Source organism: Corvus brachyrhynchos, unplaced genomic scaffold (assembly GCF_000691975.1).
Source record: "Corvus brachyrhynchos isolate BGI_N302 unplaced genomic scaffold, ASM69197v1 scaffold98, whole genome shotgun sequence".
In the NCBI taxonomy this organism is placed as follows: domain Eukaryota; kingdom Metazoa; phylum Chordata; class Aves; order Passeriformes; family Corvidae; genus Corvus; species Corvus brachyrhynchos.
In genome coordinates this window covers 959,747-979,265 of record NW_008239762.1, presented here as the reverse complement: position 1 = coordinate 979,265, position 19,519 = coordinate 959,747, and the positions used below count along the sequence as shown (strand labels likewise).

Genomic DNA, 19,519 nt, shown 5'->3' with positions numbered 1-19,519 from the left:
CGGGAGGAAGCAGCCTGCTTGCTTTCCAGCCAGTTTTCGACTTTCTTTTTCTCCGGAGAGAGACGGAGAGTTGAACTTTTGTATTCCTGGGACTTTGGGTTTTTTTCCCCTTTTTTCTGTGCTGGATGGTTTCAACATCAGAATACATTGGGAGGAATTTCCACCGAGGCCTTGGCCCTGGAGGTGGGCCCACCACCCCATCCCAGCTCCAAGGAGGGGGGGAGAGAGAGACTATGGAAGGACTCTGAAATTTTCCCAGGTTGTCTCTCTACAGCGAGAGGTTTCATTATTTAGCATTAGTATCTTTTTCCTGTGTATTTGTTAAATAAATAGTTTTTATCTCTTTCACTTTCCTTCGAGGAAAAAGGTTTTTTTCCCCGAACCTGGTGGGGGAGGGGTGGTTTGTAACCTGCCTGGTCTCAGAGGATATATTTTTAAATTTGGCCAAACCGACACACTGTGTGTATTTAACATCCTGGGGACAGACTGGAAATCCTTTTGTTCATCAGGTCTAGCTTTAAATTTGCAGAAAGGTAGTAGTTGCTCTCTAGTGCAGAAGGCAGCTGGAGGAACTGCTTGGTTCCTTTTCCACACAGGGCTCTGGAATGACGTGGCCTGTCCCAAAAAGGCCTTGAGGTTTCCTGCTGTGAGTTCACTCAGGGTATGCAGTCTTTGGCCCCACACAGAAAGCAGCTCAATTCTCCTGTGAAAAGGAAGCAGATAGGACAGATAAGAGATAACTTCAAATAATATTATAACTGCCACAAGATAGGTGCCTGTGCAGCAGAGGAGAGCTGCAGATGCTCCTGAGGGAAAGAAAAGGTCTTGCTTGTCTTGCAGATTCTGCCTCCAGTCCATAAAGGCTATACAGGCAGGGCACAGCAGCAATGCCCTGATCCGCTGTTTCCCTGCAGTTTGTGCGGGGAACACGGGAAGCACAGGGCTACTGGCCCGCTGTGGCTCAAAGGCAGACTGGCCTGTGCTGTTAACGGGGCATGTGGTGGGCAAGTGAGGGAATCTCTGCTGCACTCCATTGTTAGTTTTACTGGAATGGGTCTCACCCTTACTTTCAGTTTTGAAAACATCTGGCAGCAGTTGGTAGGAAGGTGTTGGGTTTTTCCATTCTATTACCTACATGTAATTTCACGTAAAATTGTAAGATGATTAAAAAAACACCAAGGAAACTGGATGCAAAAATTGCTGCAAGCAGCAGCGGTGCTGTGCTGGCTGAGTGAACACGCATCACTAGGCTGGTGTGGTTACTGAGTTTAGTTAAGTGCTGTGTTAATCTTTGGTCTTTTTTTGGTGAGTTTTTATATTTAAGCTTTTTTTTTTTTTTTTTTTTTTGCTTACAATAGCAATTATAAGAAAACTTGGTAAGCACCAAGGTCAGATAACAGCCTTTAATTCCAAAGACACTTAGATGAAATTTCCAGTCAGATTGCACACTCAGTTCATATAGAGTGTCCCCTTACTGGTGCCTTCTGCCTCTCATATTTTTCGTTCCCTAACGCATCAATAACTGAGTGTGAAATACATGTCACAATAGTCTTAGTCTGAAAATACTTTACAGGATCACCTATACTCTGATCTCTTTGAAGTACATGTTGCTAATGGAAGCACTAAGGCGTAAAATGTTTAAGAACGGGAAAACCCCTCAGCAATTCCACTTTGCCATTAATTCAAAATTGCCAGTAGCTTGATGGATACAGGGATAAGAGTAACCTGGATCTCCAGGATACAGTCCTCTCTAAAACTAAGAATGGCACTGAACTATTCTAGACTGATCTTAATTACATTCTGAACCCTTCCTAATGGAAGTTTGACCAAACTCATTTTCCCATAGAAAATACTGTGATTGTATCAGCAAACACCATGTAGTGGATGAGAAGCCAACAACATCAGGCAAAGAGCACTTTTCCTCCATACCCTGTACATTATCTGTCCCTTTAGTAGAGCTGAACAGAACATTTCTAGCAATGAAAACTGCAAAATAAAGTCTGGAAATACTTATTTGTGTCAGTGGCTCCTCTTGATGTAGGAAATCACATTAAGGACTGTCAGAAACATAATTACCAAGAAAAAGAACGTCTGCTGCCCTTCTACATCTGTGTTTCATTCAGCAGTGTTTGAGGTTTTTTTCCCTCCAGTTGCCTGTACTTTTCCATTGTGGAAACTATCTGTGGTCTGAATAAAGGAAGAAATTAAATTGTAGGAAGGTGTTGGGGTTATGTTGAAAGGCTTGTAATGTGACAATTTCTATCACAAAGTTAAAGTCTCCAGTATGCTATAAAAGCCCCAAACATCTTATGCCACTTGCATCTGCATTGTACTTGCAGACATGTACCTTACTTGTCCTTCAAAAGCATCCAAGAATTAAACTCAAATCCTTCTTTGTCTCTCTCCCTCTTTTTTTTCCCCATTGAACAGTGATATTTTGCAGCGTTTCTTATATTCTGAATAGATTTCATTCAAGTTCTGAAAATGTAGAGGTAAGGATCTTCCCTTTATTCCTTCCATGCCATATCTTGAATGGTTACTCTTCTCTAGATAATGAAGTAATTGTTTCATTTGGGATTTAAGGTACAATGGCAGTAAGAGTTATGACAGTATCAACAACTTGACACTGGAAAGCCCATGTGAGTGAAGTTCTTTGGCCTGTGCTCTTTAAAAGACAAATCTGCAACAGAATCCTTCAGACATGTTAAACCATAACAGGAGAAAGAAAAAACCCACACATTTTACACTCAGCATGTTATTAATTGCAGTGCCATGTATAGTGGGATTATTAAAGAGTTTTTTCTCTTAAGTTTGAGAATATCAATGATTTTTCATTTAAATATTAATTGAATGGATTCATTTGAATAGTGCATAGGGTTGCCATATGTATTCAGTTTGTTTCCAGTGTAAAATTCTTCTTATCTTAAGGTAAAGCTTTTGGATTGGTTTCATTGTCTCAAGTAGTAGATGATTACAATATTATAGGAGTGTGTCTATATAATGACATTAAATTACGAGTCTTTACCTTTTTCTGACTTCATGAAATAGTGCAGTATGTTTCTAATGCTTTTACTTGATACTTGGCAAAAGAAACAATCTTAAACCATTGTTTTTCTCATATATGTGCTATTTTTCTAAAACGATAAGCTTTTAGAAAGCCTTTTTTACCACAAATGTAGTAGAAAAATGTTTGAAGTGTCTGTGCTTTTGACAGTGATGTTTTCATATAACTGCAGTGTGAGCTGTCAGCCAGTTTTGTGTCCAAAATTCAGAGAGAGACAGGAATTAGATTCTGCTACATGAACAATAATTTTACCTACATCTGTAGTGATTTTTGACAGCTCAAGTTGGTGTTTAAATCTTAGATACTTTGGTTCAGTTTTTAAAAACCTTAAAAACACAGAGGCAGCCAACATGTAAAATTGTATTTCTTAAGCTTTTAGGGATTATTTTCCTTTGTCTTCCAGTCTGTTTTCAGCTTAGTAAAACTTGAGGATGTGATGGTGTCTAACATCATATAATAAGGTAGGAATATAAAGTCACCAATTTTTTTTGAGCCTTTGCCTTAGAGTCTACGTATTGTCAGGTGGCCACTCAGGACAGGATTCTTCAGCTTTTGAAGTTACTGATTTGTCTTTAAAAATGGTAAGAAACAGAAAGTGTAGTAGACACAGAGCAGGTTAGAGGCAGAAATACTCATAAATAAGGCAGAGTATTATGCAAGAAGTTCAGACAATTTGCCTTGAGCAGGAGACATATTAAGTGTGGGTGAATGAATCTGTGTGATGCCAAAGACTCTCAAAATACTTAATGGATAATTTGTATAAGGTGTGTTTTTTGTGTCCAGTCAAGGTCATTGGCTTCCTGGGACTAAAATCTGTGAAAGCACCAAGCAACAAGGTAACAACCCATGGCCCAAGGAGCTCACAATTTAAACCTCCCAACAGGAATGGACTGCATTGGCTGTTGTCTAACAGGAGGGGAAGGTGAAGCAGTGAAGCAAAGCAGCGCCTTAGAGAACCATGTATTTTAATAGCTCTTCTCGACATGCGCATACTGAAATTGCAAAGGTTTCCTCTCAAGGTATGGCTTAAAATGTTCACGTGAAGTCTGTTTCTCAGACTTTGTCCCCCTTATGGGTTTTGTATAGCACTCAGAGGCAGAAAGAAATTAGGGTAGGGGATATAAAAAGGAAACCTGGAGTTCAATACCGATAAAAATATTCATTAATGTGTGGGAAAATCCTCTCTCTTTTAAATTTTCAACTGATGCTAAAACAGAAGTCAGGGCTGTCTCTGTATAAACAGGAAACTAAATGCCTTTCAACAGGTACAACGACAAAAATAAGATTAACTATGCAAGGAAATGTACTTTGGATCCTACTATCACAAGATACACTGCATAAATTCATGTCCCAGAGGACAAGACCTTCTGCAGTTCATCATCTGGAAGTTACAGAAGAGGGGAAAAAAAATAAAGAACAAAGGCCTGGGAGTATTTTTGGTTTACTGTGGCTGTGACCCACATATTTGCCACTGCCAAGAGAAAACCAGTGCACTTTTCATGTAGCAGGCATGGTGTTTCCTGGCATAATCCAAAAAAATCCTGTTAAAGCCACTGATGTGCTTTCATTTAGAGCAATGTTAACAGTCCCCTTGAAACTGTATGTATCACTTTATTGGACTGGATAACAAAAGAACTGCTGGCTTGATTATAGGAAGGACAGTGTCTCTGTTAAAGACGCATTCAAATAGCTTTGCTAGGCTTGTTTAGATTAACAAAATTAAAGTGGAGGAACTACAGGAATATCTTTCAATTACATCAGTGAAGAAAATAGCAAGATAAGGCAATAAGTATTTGGATTGAAATACTGACACAGAAATAAATGGATATATGAGTAAATAAAAGGGTAGTAACCATGAGTCCTACACAGACCCATGACTTTAGATCTGTACTGCAGGGGGTGTTTGTGTTACATGCTGTGGTTTCATTTGCTGGTGCGTCTCACACCTGGCCTCGATCATGCTGTGGAGAGCAGAGTGTTTTACCATGGCTCCTGGGAACACCCCACATTGCACTGTGAGTGTGTGGTGTTGCTTTGCAGCATCTTTGCACACAAAGCAGGACCTGTACATGTGTATGTGGCGCATAACCCGCCCTGGCAGCAGGCTGAGGTGGACATGGCATGGAACAGGCACAGGTGACACATCAAATCTTTCTGCTGGCCTGAACTCACATTTTTCTCCCACCCATTCATTTGCCTTTAGCAGAGCCAGTAGCCTGGGGCAGTGCAGTTTCACAGCAGACTGTAGTTGCATCTGGAAATTGTGTGCCAAGCCCCATTTGGGTGAAGTGAAAGAATTAAAGATTACCTGAAGCTGCCCATAATGACTTGTGTTTTACTAGTCTCTGGAGATTCTACATGAAGAAGCAAAGCACAAAGAGCGTGTTCATACAAATCCAGCTCTTTCTCCCAAATCTACTGCTGTATTTAATTGGTAACACCTAGCTGTTCTTTCCTTAGCATCCTTGGTGTTACCCCTATCTTTGATAGGCATTTATACCAATTTGACTCAAATTACATGCATTTAGCAAGTGGCTTGTGTTTTAGTGAAATGGGAAGACATAAAGGAACACTGAGACTTGCTTGCTTTGGGTATATTTCTTTTCAGTTGAGTCCAACAACACTATGTGTAATGGATTGACCTTCCTTTGACAGCAACAGTGCAGCTTCCCAGCTGACACACTCTTCAAGGGAGCTGCTACAAGGAGAAATCAGAAGCAGCTGACTGGCCTGTGGAACCACATCGGGGATGTCATGAGTAATATCCTTCTTGGAATGAGAAGTGAACCGGCCCCAGTAGGTGTAGGTGTATTTGCCAGGTGAAACGTCATTTACCTGCTCCAGGGCCCAGCTCCGAGCCCCACAGTGACATCACGGAACAAAGCTGGGTCTGCTTTCAGGCAATTTTATTTTCACAGAACCATTAGACAGGAGACCCTGATTCATCACCGGGAACAGAAATACCACAATTACACAATTATCTGGTGATTTTAAAATTAAGCTGTTTAAATGGGAAGGCATTATACCAATGAGATGCATTTAATCACACACGGAAACAGGCCCCCTCCCCCCAAGCCTTTAGCCCATATTAGCACCGCTCACTGTAGCATGGGCTTTGTTTTATAACAGGGTCACATTTCTCTTGGCCTTCCATTCAGAAAATGACTGTGGTTGCCCATGAATTTTTGTAATCAGTACCATTAGAAATGAGATGATATGCTTAAATGGTGCAGAAAGAGTGATCATCCACCAAAGCTGAACTTTAGACTTATTTTCCACAAACACCCTCAAATAATCAAGCAGTGACCATGCAGAGCACAGTGTGCTAATGAACTCTGCACAGGCTTGACTCTTCCCTGTCATACAGGGATAACTTGTATTATTCACACCCAGAGAGGGGATGAATTTAAATGCTGAACCTGGAACAAAAATGCACTAGCTCAAAATTGGAACTGGGGTTTGTGTTCTACTCGGTATAAACAACACAGGTCTGGGTACCTGCACTAGACTAACATGTTATTAGCATTGTTCTTAGTAGTATTATATTTTATAGAAATTTAATTATTATTATGATCTCCAAATTATATTTATAGAAATGTAATGATTGTTACTATTCATTACTGCCAGATTATATAGAAATGTAATGGTTTCTGTTTGTTACTATTAATTAGTATTAATTACAGTTACATTTTATAGAAATGTTATGGAGTTTGTTACTATTAATTACTGTTACATTTTATGGAATTGCAATGGTTTTTGTTTGTTACTATTAATTAGTATTAATTACTAGTGTAAGATCATAGTTGTTAACTTTTATAGAAATTTAATAGTTTTTGTTTGTTACTATTAATTACTTATATATTTCTTAGAAATGTAGTGGGGTTTTTACTGTTAATTAGTAGCAATTACTATTGTAATATCAGTTATGTTTTACAGAAATTTAATGATTGTTATTACTATTAATTACTATTGTAATATCATAGTTGTTTTATTTTATGGAAATGTAATGAATGTTGTTTGTTATTATTAATCATTATTAATTATTAGTGTTATAATGATCTTATTGGTAATAATCTCCTATGATTTTGACGTGTGTTCATAGTCAAGGCCTTAGGCAGTACCCTCCCATCAGTTTCCTCTGACAAAGCCAGGAGTCCCTTCTCAAGGTCACCTCAGTCTTTTCCAGCAGTGAAAGCTGCGAGTTTGGTGTTGGTCTCCCCTTACAGAGGGGATGTTCCATGAGTCAGGCTGAAGGAATGGAGTTGGTACTGAGCTGCTGTAGCACCTGCTGGAATCAAAAAGGGCATCGTCCAGATTGTCAGGAAGGAAGAATTCTTTTCCTGATGTATTAACCATGGCCTTGAAAGATTTCTTTTTCTATTGTGCTCAATTTTACTAAGAAAACAAAAACCACTTTCAGAATGGCCAGAAAACTGAAGCTTTTATAGCTTGCTACTCATCAGAATTTTCTGGTAGCTGCCTTATGTCTTCTCTCACACTGATTTGTTTTAATCATTAAATAGAAATGATATTTTCTTTGGAGATGGGGATATTTTTCTTCTCTCTGTGAGACAGGTTTGTGGAGAGAGTTAATATCTTTTATTAAAGAAACTGATAAAGTTAGAACAAAGAAAAAGAATTGACCTTTCAGGCATACAAGCTGGTGGCAGCAACATTTTTATTGCATGTGCTTTTGTGAAGAAGGTCTAAAAGTGAGAGAAAGCCTCTGGAAGGTACTATAGGCATAGTATATGCCTTTTTATTAGGCACATAAACTGTGCCTAATTCAAATAGCATTTCTCATATCTAGGCTGCCACTCAAGAGTCTCCTTAGACTATGGATCTTTTCACAGGAAAGAAAACTGATTATCACTTCAGAATAGTTAGAAATATACTGCAAGACATAATATTACAGTGGTATTTAGTACAAAATTAACTTTTTTTATCTACTACTATTTAATCTAAAAATGCCATTGTTACTTCTCCGTAATGCTTTTGTGCTCACAAATGTCAACTACAAAACCAGACCAATCCAGCTCCAGACAAATGCATGTGTGTTCTATCTGACCAATCTCCTTCTTCCAGTGCTCCTCCTTTTTAAAAGCCCTGTGGATTTTGAGCTGTTTGATTCATTCACGGAGTGAGAAAAGGGAATCATCAAAGATCTTTGCTCATCTGAGAAGGCAACAGGAAGAAAAAGAGGAATGGCTGAGCAATAACAGCCACTGAAAAAGTGCGATGAAGCTGTAAATGATTTGAAGATTTTAAGGCTGCCTTAGTGTAATAAAACCTAGAGATCACCACTTGCTGTGGGTAACACCATCATCTTAATAATGCATTTCTAGGAGCTGTCTCATTATCATCATTATTGGTCAATAATGTTAGCAGTCCTAACAACAGGTGGGGATTTGTACCTACCTTAGCATGGAGAGGGTCTCATGGGAAGGACTGTATTGCTTTTGCAAAGGAGCCCTGGCTCTTTGTTGCCATGGAAGGAAAGACAAAAATCTGTTGAAAAGAAATGGTTTGAATAAAGTACACAAATGGCAAAAGAAAAATGGAAAAAAAATATCCACACTGTTTATTTATTTACTTTAAGGACCGACTATTATGAATAAACTGACAGAGCCGGAGAAATACACAGTTTATAAGACAGCACTTTACATTTCTCTTGTGCTGTGTTTGCTTTCAGTCTCAGCCACCTTCTCTTCCAAGCCAGTTCCTTTCCTTATTTGGAATAATATTGTGCACTATATTCAGCTTTCTTTTCGTCTGAAAATCATTTAAAACCGAACACTAGAGCAGAAGGGTTTTTTCCTGCCCCCTACATCCATTACATTTGTCCCAGCCCACTTTAGCACAAACCATTAAAACCAAAAGTTGCTAAAGAGGCACAGAGCAGACCCACCAGGGTATAAGGTTGTGTCTTAGACTCTGTTCAGGGGAGAAGACCTGTGCTAGCCCTCCACTATTTTCTTATTAATACCCTTTTTGTGTTCACCAGTTAATCCCAGGTAATCCAAGGCAGAGCTTTCATCCTGGGGCTTTGCTTTCTTTCTGTGTGCAGAGGACGTTGGCTCAGTTACATGAAATCACGTGGCTAGAGGACAAATTACTGATTGTTTCTATGCACCTCTGCTTGGAGATACAAGTAATAAAAGCAATTAAAAAATATGAACCCAGAGAATTCCTAGAATAAATCTGACACTTTTACAACTACCACACCCAGCTACCCAAGACACAAGCGTTTTATGATATGGCACTATCAAATATGCGTAGCTTTATGAAACAGTCAAATGCTCTTATTTTTTACTTACATAGAATTTGCAGTACAAGGAGATCTAATATGGGAGCAACCCTCAGGACTTAAACGTCCTCTTCCTTTCTATTTTAAAGTCTTCATGGAGCTGATGTTATTTGTATATTACAAGTTACCCAATGTAAAGTACTGGCATTAAAACTTTCAGAATGAGGTCCATGTGCTAACATTTATAAGGACATACCTGAAGAGTGATCCAGCTTTCCACTGAGCTGCAAGAAGGAGCTTCAGTCCCTCCCTCTGTAAGCACTGATGGATTTACTGCTTTTTCCAGTGTCCCTACTGGTTTTCAGACACAAGCCTCCTTCCAGAACACAAGTCCCATTACCACACCATACCCAAGGCTGCTTCGAGGAAATCAGCTCCATGGGGAATTTCAGTAAGAGATATTCTAATGCATTTTTGTGTGGTGATTTATTCTCCAAAACGGATCAGATTTCAGATCAGTTCCCAGGGCATGACAAATGCTTTCTGGAATTTGGATGTGTGGTAACTTGACCTTCTAAAGGTTTCTCTTCCTGCATTGGTAGCATTACTTGTATGCTGCCAGAGCCATGTGTATTATTTTTTCTGGATGCTAAATGTACGTTGCACATTGCCTCTTTCTTAGACAGACAAAGAAGAGAAACAAGAAAGCAATGGCCCCACTTAGTGGATGAGGATGCTAAAGTTCAATAAAGTCAAAAGAAACACCTTTATCAACACTGTCAGGTTGCAGATCATACCCAGACTGATTAATGGATCATATAAGGTCCCACTAGAAATATTTGCTAGAGATAATAACTGAAATCAGATTTCTCAAGTCCTAATCTGTTAGTACAAGCCCTCTTCCAGAACTCACTTGAACTCTGACCACCCAGTATGGCTTCCCAATTTTATGACTCAGGAAATGACTGGCTCAACAAGAGAGGCACCTGCCCAGGGCCATTCAGAGTTAAAAGAAAATAGTAAAGGGGCATGAAAAGAAGGCAGTGTAACAAGATCTGAATAACTTGTAGAATTCAGGTGCACAGTTATAAAATAGTTTGGATTTTTTTTTTGATTGTCAGACTAAAAGATTTTGTTATTCCAGTCATGGTAATCAGAAATTTTTAAGCTTATCTAGATCCTGCTCCCTTCTGCTAAATAGCATGAGAGTGATAACAATGCACAACTTCTGCTGGGATATGGCCATGGATCAGCAGGGAAAGAAAAGAAGAAAAAAAAGTAAATCATTCTATACTGAAATGATTCAATAACACTGAAAAGGTAAGTGGCACATGCTTATTTTTGTCTTAGCAAGACACTATAGATGAAAATGATAACCATTTTAACTGCAATAATGCTGAGAACAGAAGTAACACCCACAGAGATAAGTGGCTGCAGCAATCTCCCCCAATTACAGGCCAGCTGTTCTGCTCAGCACAGCTCCACAGAAGATTAAAACCATAGGCTGGAAGGTAGAAGCAAGAAACCAGATTTTAAATCTAAAAAGTGCATCACTGACCAGTCACACCAGCCTGAGCTTTGAAACAGTACTTGGAAAATCCGAGTCTCCTACAGCACAGATGGTTTGGGGATTTAAGGCTTTGTTTCAAAGGGATATGTATGAGCCCCTTGTGGGGGGCTGACAGTTTACCTTTGTTTAGAAATATAAGTAAATCGCAAAAAACATGAGAGGAGTTCAAACTGAACACAGCCATAGAACAATTCCTGGGCAGAAAAGCTTTTTCCTTAACACCATGTAATTTGCCAACCAAGATCCCACCATCCACAGAAGCTGGCACTGCTTTTTAGAATTCCCATCAGGACAGTGGTACTTACAGAGCCAGTTGTTAATCTGAAGGACACTGGGTAGCTCCAGTCATGCTATTGTTCCATTTATGGCATTTTGCAGTTGGTTATGGCCACTGAAGAGTTCAGACCTGAAACCACAAGCACAGACCATCTGGTCAGTCGGAGAATTCGCATCTCCTAAATGACTGGAGGAAGGGACGTCGTCGTGGACCTGAGTATCAGTGATTTAAATACTAACAGGGGCAGCACGTAAATAATTCCCTTGGCTGAGTTAAAACTGGGGGGTTTGTTTGAACACCTTTCTCCAGCTCCCCATGTGGCATCCCCTGCAACCCAGCAGGGACATGGGGTGGGAAGGAAGGCAGGAATACCTTTCAAAGGAAAGCTACTGGCAAGATGAGGAACTAGATAATCACAGGTCTCATTCTCACTGTAAATCAATCCCATATTCTCAGCCTCTCCTGGGAACAGCAGTGAAAATGACTTAAGAAAAATCAAGTGGCACAGGATGCCTTTCTATTAATTTCAGTTTAAACAGCTGTTACATTTTAGCAATAACTCCAGTTTCTAAGATAGTAATATCACTCACTAGCACTTGTCTGGTATGTGTTTGTACACTTCAAGAATCTCATTTAACTTCAGTCCTTGCTGAAAGTGTTTCAGTTAGATGGAATTTTATCTAGACTTCGTCTAATCACCGCATTTATAACATACACTATTTTTCTACAAAAAATAATTTTATGTATTTTGTGACCACAAAATCTATCTTCGTTCCCATCCTTCTAATACCCATCCAAGTCCCTGAGGAAAAAAAATTGTGTAGGATTATGAATCTCTGAAGGCAGCAGTAAATTCCCAGCCATAGGACACTTTCCTACCATCAGCTATTGATGCTGACCAGCTCACAGTGTTTGTCACAAAGCAACTACTTGTGCCCTTCCAGGAATTTCTCAGGCTTGGGAACTTCAGCAGAATATGTATCTCCAAAATGCAAAATTCTCTATTTGAGAATCTCAAAAGCAACTGTGACAATGCAAACCAGTCAAGAGAGTTTTAACCATGAATTTTTTCCTTACTATGTGGATGGCCGTAAGTATTCCAGCCACAGCGAAAGCACCAGGTTTGATTTCAGTGGTTTCCACAGGGATGAACAACGTTGTATAAACAAATCCTCAAAATGTTGGAGGAGAGAGTGCCACAGACACAATACCCCACAAACTGGAGATATTCACATCAAGGTTCACACCTCCTGGTTCCCTGCTAGTGAATCAACAAAGGCAAAGCCCAGGAAATAAATAAAATGAAAGCAAAGTGCTCTTCCAACTCCCTTTCCAGACAATTTTGCTTGGCTGCAGCTCTCTCTCCATGCTAGACTTCCACCACAGATCAGTGCTTTGTCATTTTGTCACCATTTGAAGCACTGTCATTTTAAATTATATGATAGTCACAACAAGAGTACCTGATGTGTTCAAATGATGAACCACCACCTCCTGCCGAAAACAATAAAGTGGCAACACTTATTTTCTTCTGGGTAAACCTCTTCATTTCTGTATTACTGAAGACTTTCATCGCTGAAAAATGGCACATTAGCAGCCCAAGAACATTTGCAATCTTGAAATCCTCCCCTTTCTGTGCTCTGCTGTGCCCAGCCAGGTCTAAAAACCTGACAGGAGTGGAACTGCTGAAAGTTTTAATGTCTATATTTTTTCCAGCATTGCTTCCAAGTCATTCATGGCTGTTTAGCACATACCTCACAGAACTGTGCAGGGCACCATCTGCAAGCATGGTGCAGATTATACAGACTGCAAACCAACAGGTGTTTGTCTCATCATCCCATTGACCATTTGAGAGATGTCTGGAACAACAGCAGCCCATCATCTGTGGGAAAAAATAACACCATGCTGCAAGCAGGCTTGGTCCCAGGCACTCTTTAAAGTGAGGAATAAGGAACATGTGCTCCAAGTGTAGGCAAAAGGTATGATTTTATTCCAGAGCATAAGATCTTAAAAGCAAACTATTGGGTCAGGCTGAAGTAAACACAAAAAACCACTGAAATATTCAAGTGCTCATTAGCATAAATGCAAACTGGAGTGAAACACTTCAAAAGCTGCTAGTGCCGGGGGATTTTACAGGCATTACTGCAAGATTTTGTTTCACCCAAGCTTTTCTTTTATCATTATTATTTGAGCATGCAATATGTCCTTGAATTATTTCTCTTTTTTTAAAAAAAATGGTGGTGAAATGCTTTTGCTTAACAAGCACTTATAAGTCCCTCTACACCAGACAACCAGAGCTTTGTTACATGTGTTGCAGGCAGTTATTTATGCCAAATTCCTCTGCAGCCTGTGTAGCTGCAAGTGAATGTGGTGGAGCCAGTCACTGAGAAGGCAGGATGCCCTGATCCTGGGCCAGGGTACATACGGAACGCAGGATGCCTGGAAAATACAAACTGCCTCTGTGACTAGTTACTCTTAGGCCACATTGGCTCCCAGCCCCTCGTTGCAGGTCAGAGATGTGTCTTCCTTGGGGACCAAGACCACGAGCTTCCTTCTGTCCTAGAAGATGTAAGTTCAGATTTTTGGGTGGGTAATTTTGTGAATGGCCCTTCCAGCTAGAACTGTTGAACACAAGGAATTGTTATCTTTCCTTTCTCTGTTCAATTAAGTGTATGTGAATTAGTTCAGCTACAAGAAGATCACTTCAGACAAAATCCAGAATTTTTAAATTAGAAAAAAACAAAAAAGCAAACCACTTTGCAAATTTGTGGGCATTTGTCTATCATAGCATACAGTTTTGTTCCAAGAGAAAGATCCAAGGAGATCTACTCTGAAAGGATTTGCACAATTTATAATCCTTCAAGGGGTCACTTCAAAAAAATACCTTTTTTTCTTTTTTCTCCTCTTCTCCTTTGCAAAGGGGCACATCCTGCTAGTTTTGGAGAGGTGAATGTAGCATTTCACCTCTTACCTGATGAACAAGGTGACAGACAACATTTGCAGTCCCAGACTTCCCCACAGAGCTTCCCCTGGAGATGGTGTTCTGCCACTTCACCAACTTGGGGGCTTTCCTCTTTCAAAGGCCTTCAGCATCTAAGCTGCAGAAATAGATGAAAGCAGTTTAAAAGTTAAGGCAGCATAAAGAAGCTGGATAAAATGGGGTGTGCCAAGTTCTATTGCCGCAGGCCTGGGCCCTAAGGTATATCACCGTGTCCCACAGCTATAGGGAGGAGGAGGAGGAGAAGATCCAGCAGGCAGGAATTGTGCAGCAAAATTGATTTATTTAATTATTTTACAAACTCTTTTATAGACTTTTTTCTTCATAGTCTAATTGGACAAAGGATCAGCCACCCCTTGGGGGTGATTGGCTAAAATCCTAAAACATCCATTGTCAAAATATTTTGCTACTATACCATAAACAAGACTTATCAAGGTTGCAGGTGGCTTGGTTGTTTATATTCCCTGCTACCTCTTCTGTGAGAGAGAAAAGTCTCTCACGGACTTAGAAAATAACAAGAAAAACTCGCTAGCAGCATTTTTGTACCTACAAAGTTCTGTGCCATCATGCTATAAACTGCTGGTTACAAACAATTATGGTCTTACCTGCCAGGTCACAGTGAGTCCTTAAAGAAAATAAAACTGAGGCAGGTTCCTGACTGAATTCAAGTTTCCAGACATCATTTATTATAATTTCTAATTTCCCACACTGCAAAGCAGAGAGGTTTGGGGGTTTTTTGACATCTGGTATTTCTTTAACTCAACTTCCTAAAGTAATTCCTTTAAGAGATAGAAAGTCAGGACACTTAGTTTTTACCCAACCTTACTGTCATCATGGCTTTCACTAGAGTAAATAGGAAGCCTTCTGCAGTTTTGTGGAGTCTTTCAGCATTAGCAGTTAAGTGACACATTAAAAAAATACGGTTTATGGTGTACAGCAGTGGTCAAACAGGCAATATTTTTCTTGTTTCGGTTCATTCAGCTGAAGAATAAAAAAAACCTAAAAAGCTCCAAATAAAATAACTTACTGGACTTCAGTCCAGAAACAGAAAATCATTTCTTCCTCCAATCCCAGCACAGAAGCAGTTTAACTATTTTCTACATTAATTGGAAATTTAAAGATGCTTTAGGAACAACAACAACAAAAAATAAAAACAAACAAACAAAAAAATTGAGTAACAAGTTTTGAACAAGTTTTGACTTGCATTCCCTTTAAAGTGTGAGGGATTTTTATGCCTAGTCAGGAAAGCAGAAAGTAATGACTGTTTCATGACTTCACTAGAACATCTTCGAACAGTAATTTTTCCAACTGACAATTATTTTTTGTATTATTTATTAAATCTTAATCCAACTAAAAACATGTTTCCTTGATATGCATACTGCTCCTTTACTAAGGAAACATGTAATAAGGTAATCCAAATAAAGCCTGCCAAAACACCACATGAAACAGTAAAACCTCCAAAGAAATAATCCTCAACCCCCCCTCCCCCCCACACACCCTTTAAAACCTTACCCTGCACTGTATCAGTCACTGGACATCTCTGAATGAGGTCACAAATCCCCAAATCTTTATGGAACCAACCACCCTCGGCACAGCCTCCAGAACACTTCTGCAGTTCATAAACAACCCAAAAGAATAATTTGGGCATCTTTGAGGCTTATCCTTGGACAACAGATAGTGCTATCATGTGAGGAAGCCTGCACACGGCAAGCATCCTCAGAACAGCTGGGGGAAGGGTTATTGATACAGAGCCACAAGTTTTGTTTGTGAACTCAGGGGATAAGAGAGGCGAAAAGAAGTGGCTGCACAAGTGCTTGGATGGAGTGTTCTAGTGAAACCTCAGCTTTTCCATAGGAAAAATTGTTGACATTAATACCTTTATTCATTGGACCATAGTCCAAGCAGAATCTAAGCACACACACACAAAACTGAAGTTGCAAATACAATTCTGAATTATCTTTTTTGCAATGCCTTACTGATCAGAGAACTAAGAAAGCTGCTTCTAGAGGGGGAGCCAGGAAAGCCATAGTATGAACTGGTGTGAGGGTTTTTTTAAATGAAACTTTAACAATTATCAGCAATTTACTTTTCTAACAGAGTGTATAAATAAGGTTTTCCCTCAAAAAGGTTTTCATATATGTAAATATATACATATATATATGTAAATAGTGACTTAAATGTCAGCATATTCATGACTTTCTAAAGTTTGAATGAATTATCAAGCTTTATCTTTACATTTTTCATTTTGAAGCTATAAAAAGATATTTTGTAGTTTTTCACACTATCTCTATGCTTCTGAAGATGTCTGCACAGAAGTTCTCTCTGCAGAGAAGTCAAATTTGAGAGATCTGGGATGAATTTTAGACAGTTCTCCAATACTGAGACTCTTTTGCCTTTACACACAAATAGCGTGACACTTCAAATGCCACCAGAACTGACTGGAACTGAGCAGGAAGAGAAAAAAAAATTCAGATGCAATAACTTTGGGGTTTTTTTTCCTTAGACATCATACCAAGCTCATACCATTTCAGATAATAAAAAACTACTAGCCCAGAACCCCAAGCTTATGTGTTCATTTTCACTTTTTAAGAGGTGAAGAATCCCCAGTCAAATATATCAAAGAGCAATACAAATAAAGAATTTAACCCTCTATTGCACGTAGTTTCACTTTCAATATCCTCATGTATAGTTGCCAGAAGTTAGGTATGATAAGATAAAGAAACATTAAACTTCTGCATCCTTGGGCTGCTCTGCTCATTTCATCACATTTGAAAGATTAAACATTTGGGCATGGTATGTCATTAGAATTTGTCCATAAATCAGAATATGTCATGCTCTTCCCTGAAAAATTAGAGGCCCTTTCACCATCCCTCCTTTTAGCCAACAATAAACTGTTCACATAACAGCAATCAAATCCCATCTCAGTTATCATCTTGATAAATTAAATGACTTACTTCAGCTTATCAGTAAAAAGAGCCTTCTGTAGCTTTGAAAATGTCCATGTGGCTTTTTCCTCTTCTTGGGTTTTTTATTTCCAAAATGGGGATGTCAAAGCAAGTCTGAGCATTTCAGTAGCAGAGTTATTGAGACATGCATTGATTTTAGATTTTGCCATCCCTGTTAGATAGCAGAGAGGATGAATACTGCAACAGGTCTGGAAGGAAAATGCTCAGGCTAATAAATATTGAGCAGCACAAAAGCTTGTACAGTATTACAAATTCAAGGTCCACTTGAATTTACTGTACTTTTAGTGTCCTTTACCTACCTTCCTCACTTATCACCCTTGCCTTAGTTTATGTATCCTTGTATGAAACACTTGGACTGGTTTACCAGTGAATTTATGTGAGTTACTGCTGAGAGGAAATAAAAACCAAAAATGATGAGTACAGTGAAATATAAGTTTGAAATTGTAATTCTAGTCATGCTTGCCAGATAGTCCATTAACATTTTCTAAGCTGACAAGATACTGCTGCTTTTACAGAGCACTAGGATTGATTTAAAACTCTGCTGACTGAGCAGGTATTCACTACTCCCTCAAACCCACTCTAGAGATATAACTGGCATGTTAGATTTAGTATCCTTAGATAAAAACAGAGAGCAAATTATTTTATTGTTGGTATAACCATCACACCACTGACATTTTTCATTACAACATTACAAACTTGGTTGAGGAGAAGAAGAATTGACGGAGGAGAAGAATAATTGAATTCTTTCTTACACTTGCCTTTAAAGTGTTAATATATCTCTGTTTAAAAAAAAATAAAATTAATGGGGAAAGGTCCCCAGGTTTTGTATTTAGAATGTCTTTGGAACCAGAATGCCATGGAAATTAAAAGGCTTGGGTTGGACAGTCACTGCTGGAGGGTCAGCACAGCAGCAGAAAATGTCCTTCCACCCCCTTCTTAAGCTCTAGGGCAAGTCCTCTCTTGCTGCAAGTTAGCTCTAGGTGTTTACCAGCCATTAACCTAAAAGTGGCTATAATTTCTCAGCCTGTAATTAGCAATGGTGACTAAACCTGATCAGGCATCATCCTGTCAGCTGTCTCGGATTACAGACGGAAGGCACCTCTCCCTCTCTCCAGTCATGACAATTCATTAGTTCTGCTGTTTGAGAGCAGCTGTACTATTTGCGAGGTAATTTATTCAGATTCCCTCAAAATTATTGCTGAAACGTGGGAAGATAAGTGATTTGATGAGGCTGTGTATTTACTGTCAGATAACACAGGTTGGATCTGTGGTCAGAAGTGATGGGAGATTATGTTTCATGAGAAATATCACCCCTTTTAAGGCAAAAGTCTATTTAAATTCTATGAGGCAAAGGACAAAACGCTTTAACATGTCAGTCATGTCTCACAGTGTTATCCACAAAACACGCCTAAAATTGTACATGTGAAGTTCATTAAAATTTTACCTTTCTGTCACAGCTTATTGAAGCTTTTTTCTAAAAAGCCTCTGATTTAGTCAAAGCTGATCAAAGCATGAGAACATATAAAATGCTCTGCTTGATCAGCGAGTAGGGCAGGACAAGTAAAATTCAACAGACTTAATTGCCAAGCTAAAACTGATGAATTTAGAATTTAGGGATTAAACTTGTGCTCTGAGAAATAACATCAATGTGTATCTTCTGAACAGACCTGGAACAAACCCACAAAATTCAGTGTAACTTGTGTCTCTTCTCTAGCCCCAGTGATAACACTCACCCCTGCATATGGCAAAGCTTGGGGAGGATGACTCGGCAGCGGGGTTCAAACCACATCACTCCCTGGAGCTTTAATCTTATTTCCTATTAATACTACACCAGCAGACCAGTCACACCAAGCTGGACCCAAAGTCAGTTTGTAACTTCAATAAAACATCTCCCCTTTTGTTTCATTGGAATAATGTTTGCCATATTTCTTTTATACATACATTGATACAGCCACGGCCCCCACGACTGACTGGGACTGAGGATGCTCAGCTGCTTATTGTTGGGGTGGCTCAGCCTGCTCTCGGGCTGAAACCATCAAATGTCAGTCACCAGAAGAGATCACTGAGGTCTAGGTTACCTCCCCCTGGGTGGCTCCCAATCCTAAATTACCTCCCCCTGTGCCAGAAAGTTCTCCCTTTTGTAGTTATTAATTGGTTCCCTGTTATGACTCCTGCCTCCCTGTTTTCCCCATTTGTTCTGAAAAATTGTATCCTCCCCTCTGCTTGTACCCCATTGGTTGTTTTCCCTTTCCCTGCCTTACTCCATCCCCCATAAAGGGGGCTAGCCCGCGTCTCCTCGAGGCTTCACTGGTCCCTGGTCCCTCCTGCAAATAAACCTGTTGGAACTCACACCAGAAGCCCCTCCCGCCTTCTTTGCCTCCGGGCGAACGTGAGCCTATT

General features: G+C 39.5%; 1 long non-coding RNA gene across 6 annotated transcripts in view; it reads right to left on the bottom strand.

The window, feature by feature from the left end:
- Positions 1–382: 382 nt before the first annotated feature.
- LOC108448763 overlaps positions 383–19,519 on the bottom strand; it is a 74,316-nt gene continuing 55,179 nt past the window's right edge. For 3 of the 6 annotated variants that reach the window (XR_001864779.1, XR_001864778.1, XR_001864781.1), the window contains 5 exons: positions 14,127–14,253; positions 12,910–13,037; positions 11,187–11,287; positions 5,900–8,572; positions 383–703 (listed from right to left, as the gene is read on the bottom strand). This is a non-coding gene — a long non-coding RNA (uncharacterized LOC108448763). The remainder of the gene's footprint in view (positions 704–5,899; positions 8,573–11,186; positions 11,288–12,909; positions 13,038–14,126; positions 14,254–19,519) is intronic. The other 3 variants (XR_001864782.1, XR_001864780.1, XR_001864783.1) reach the window with 3 other exon arrangements.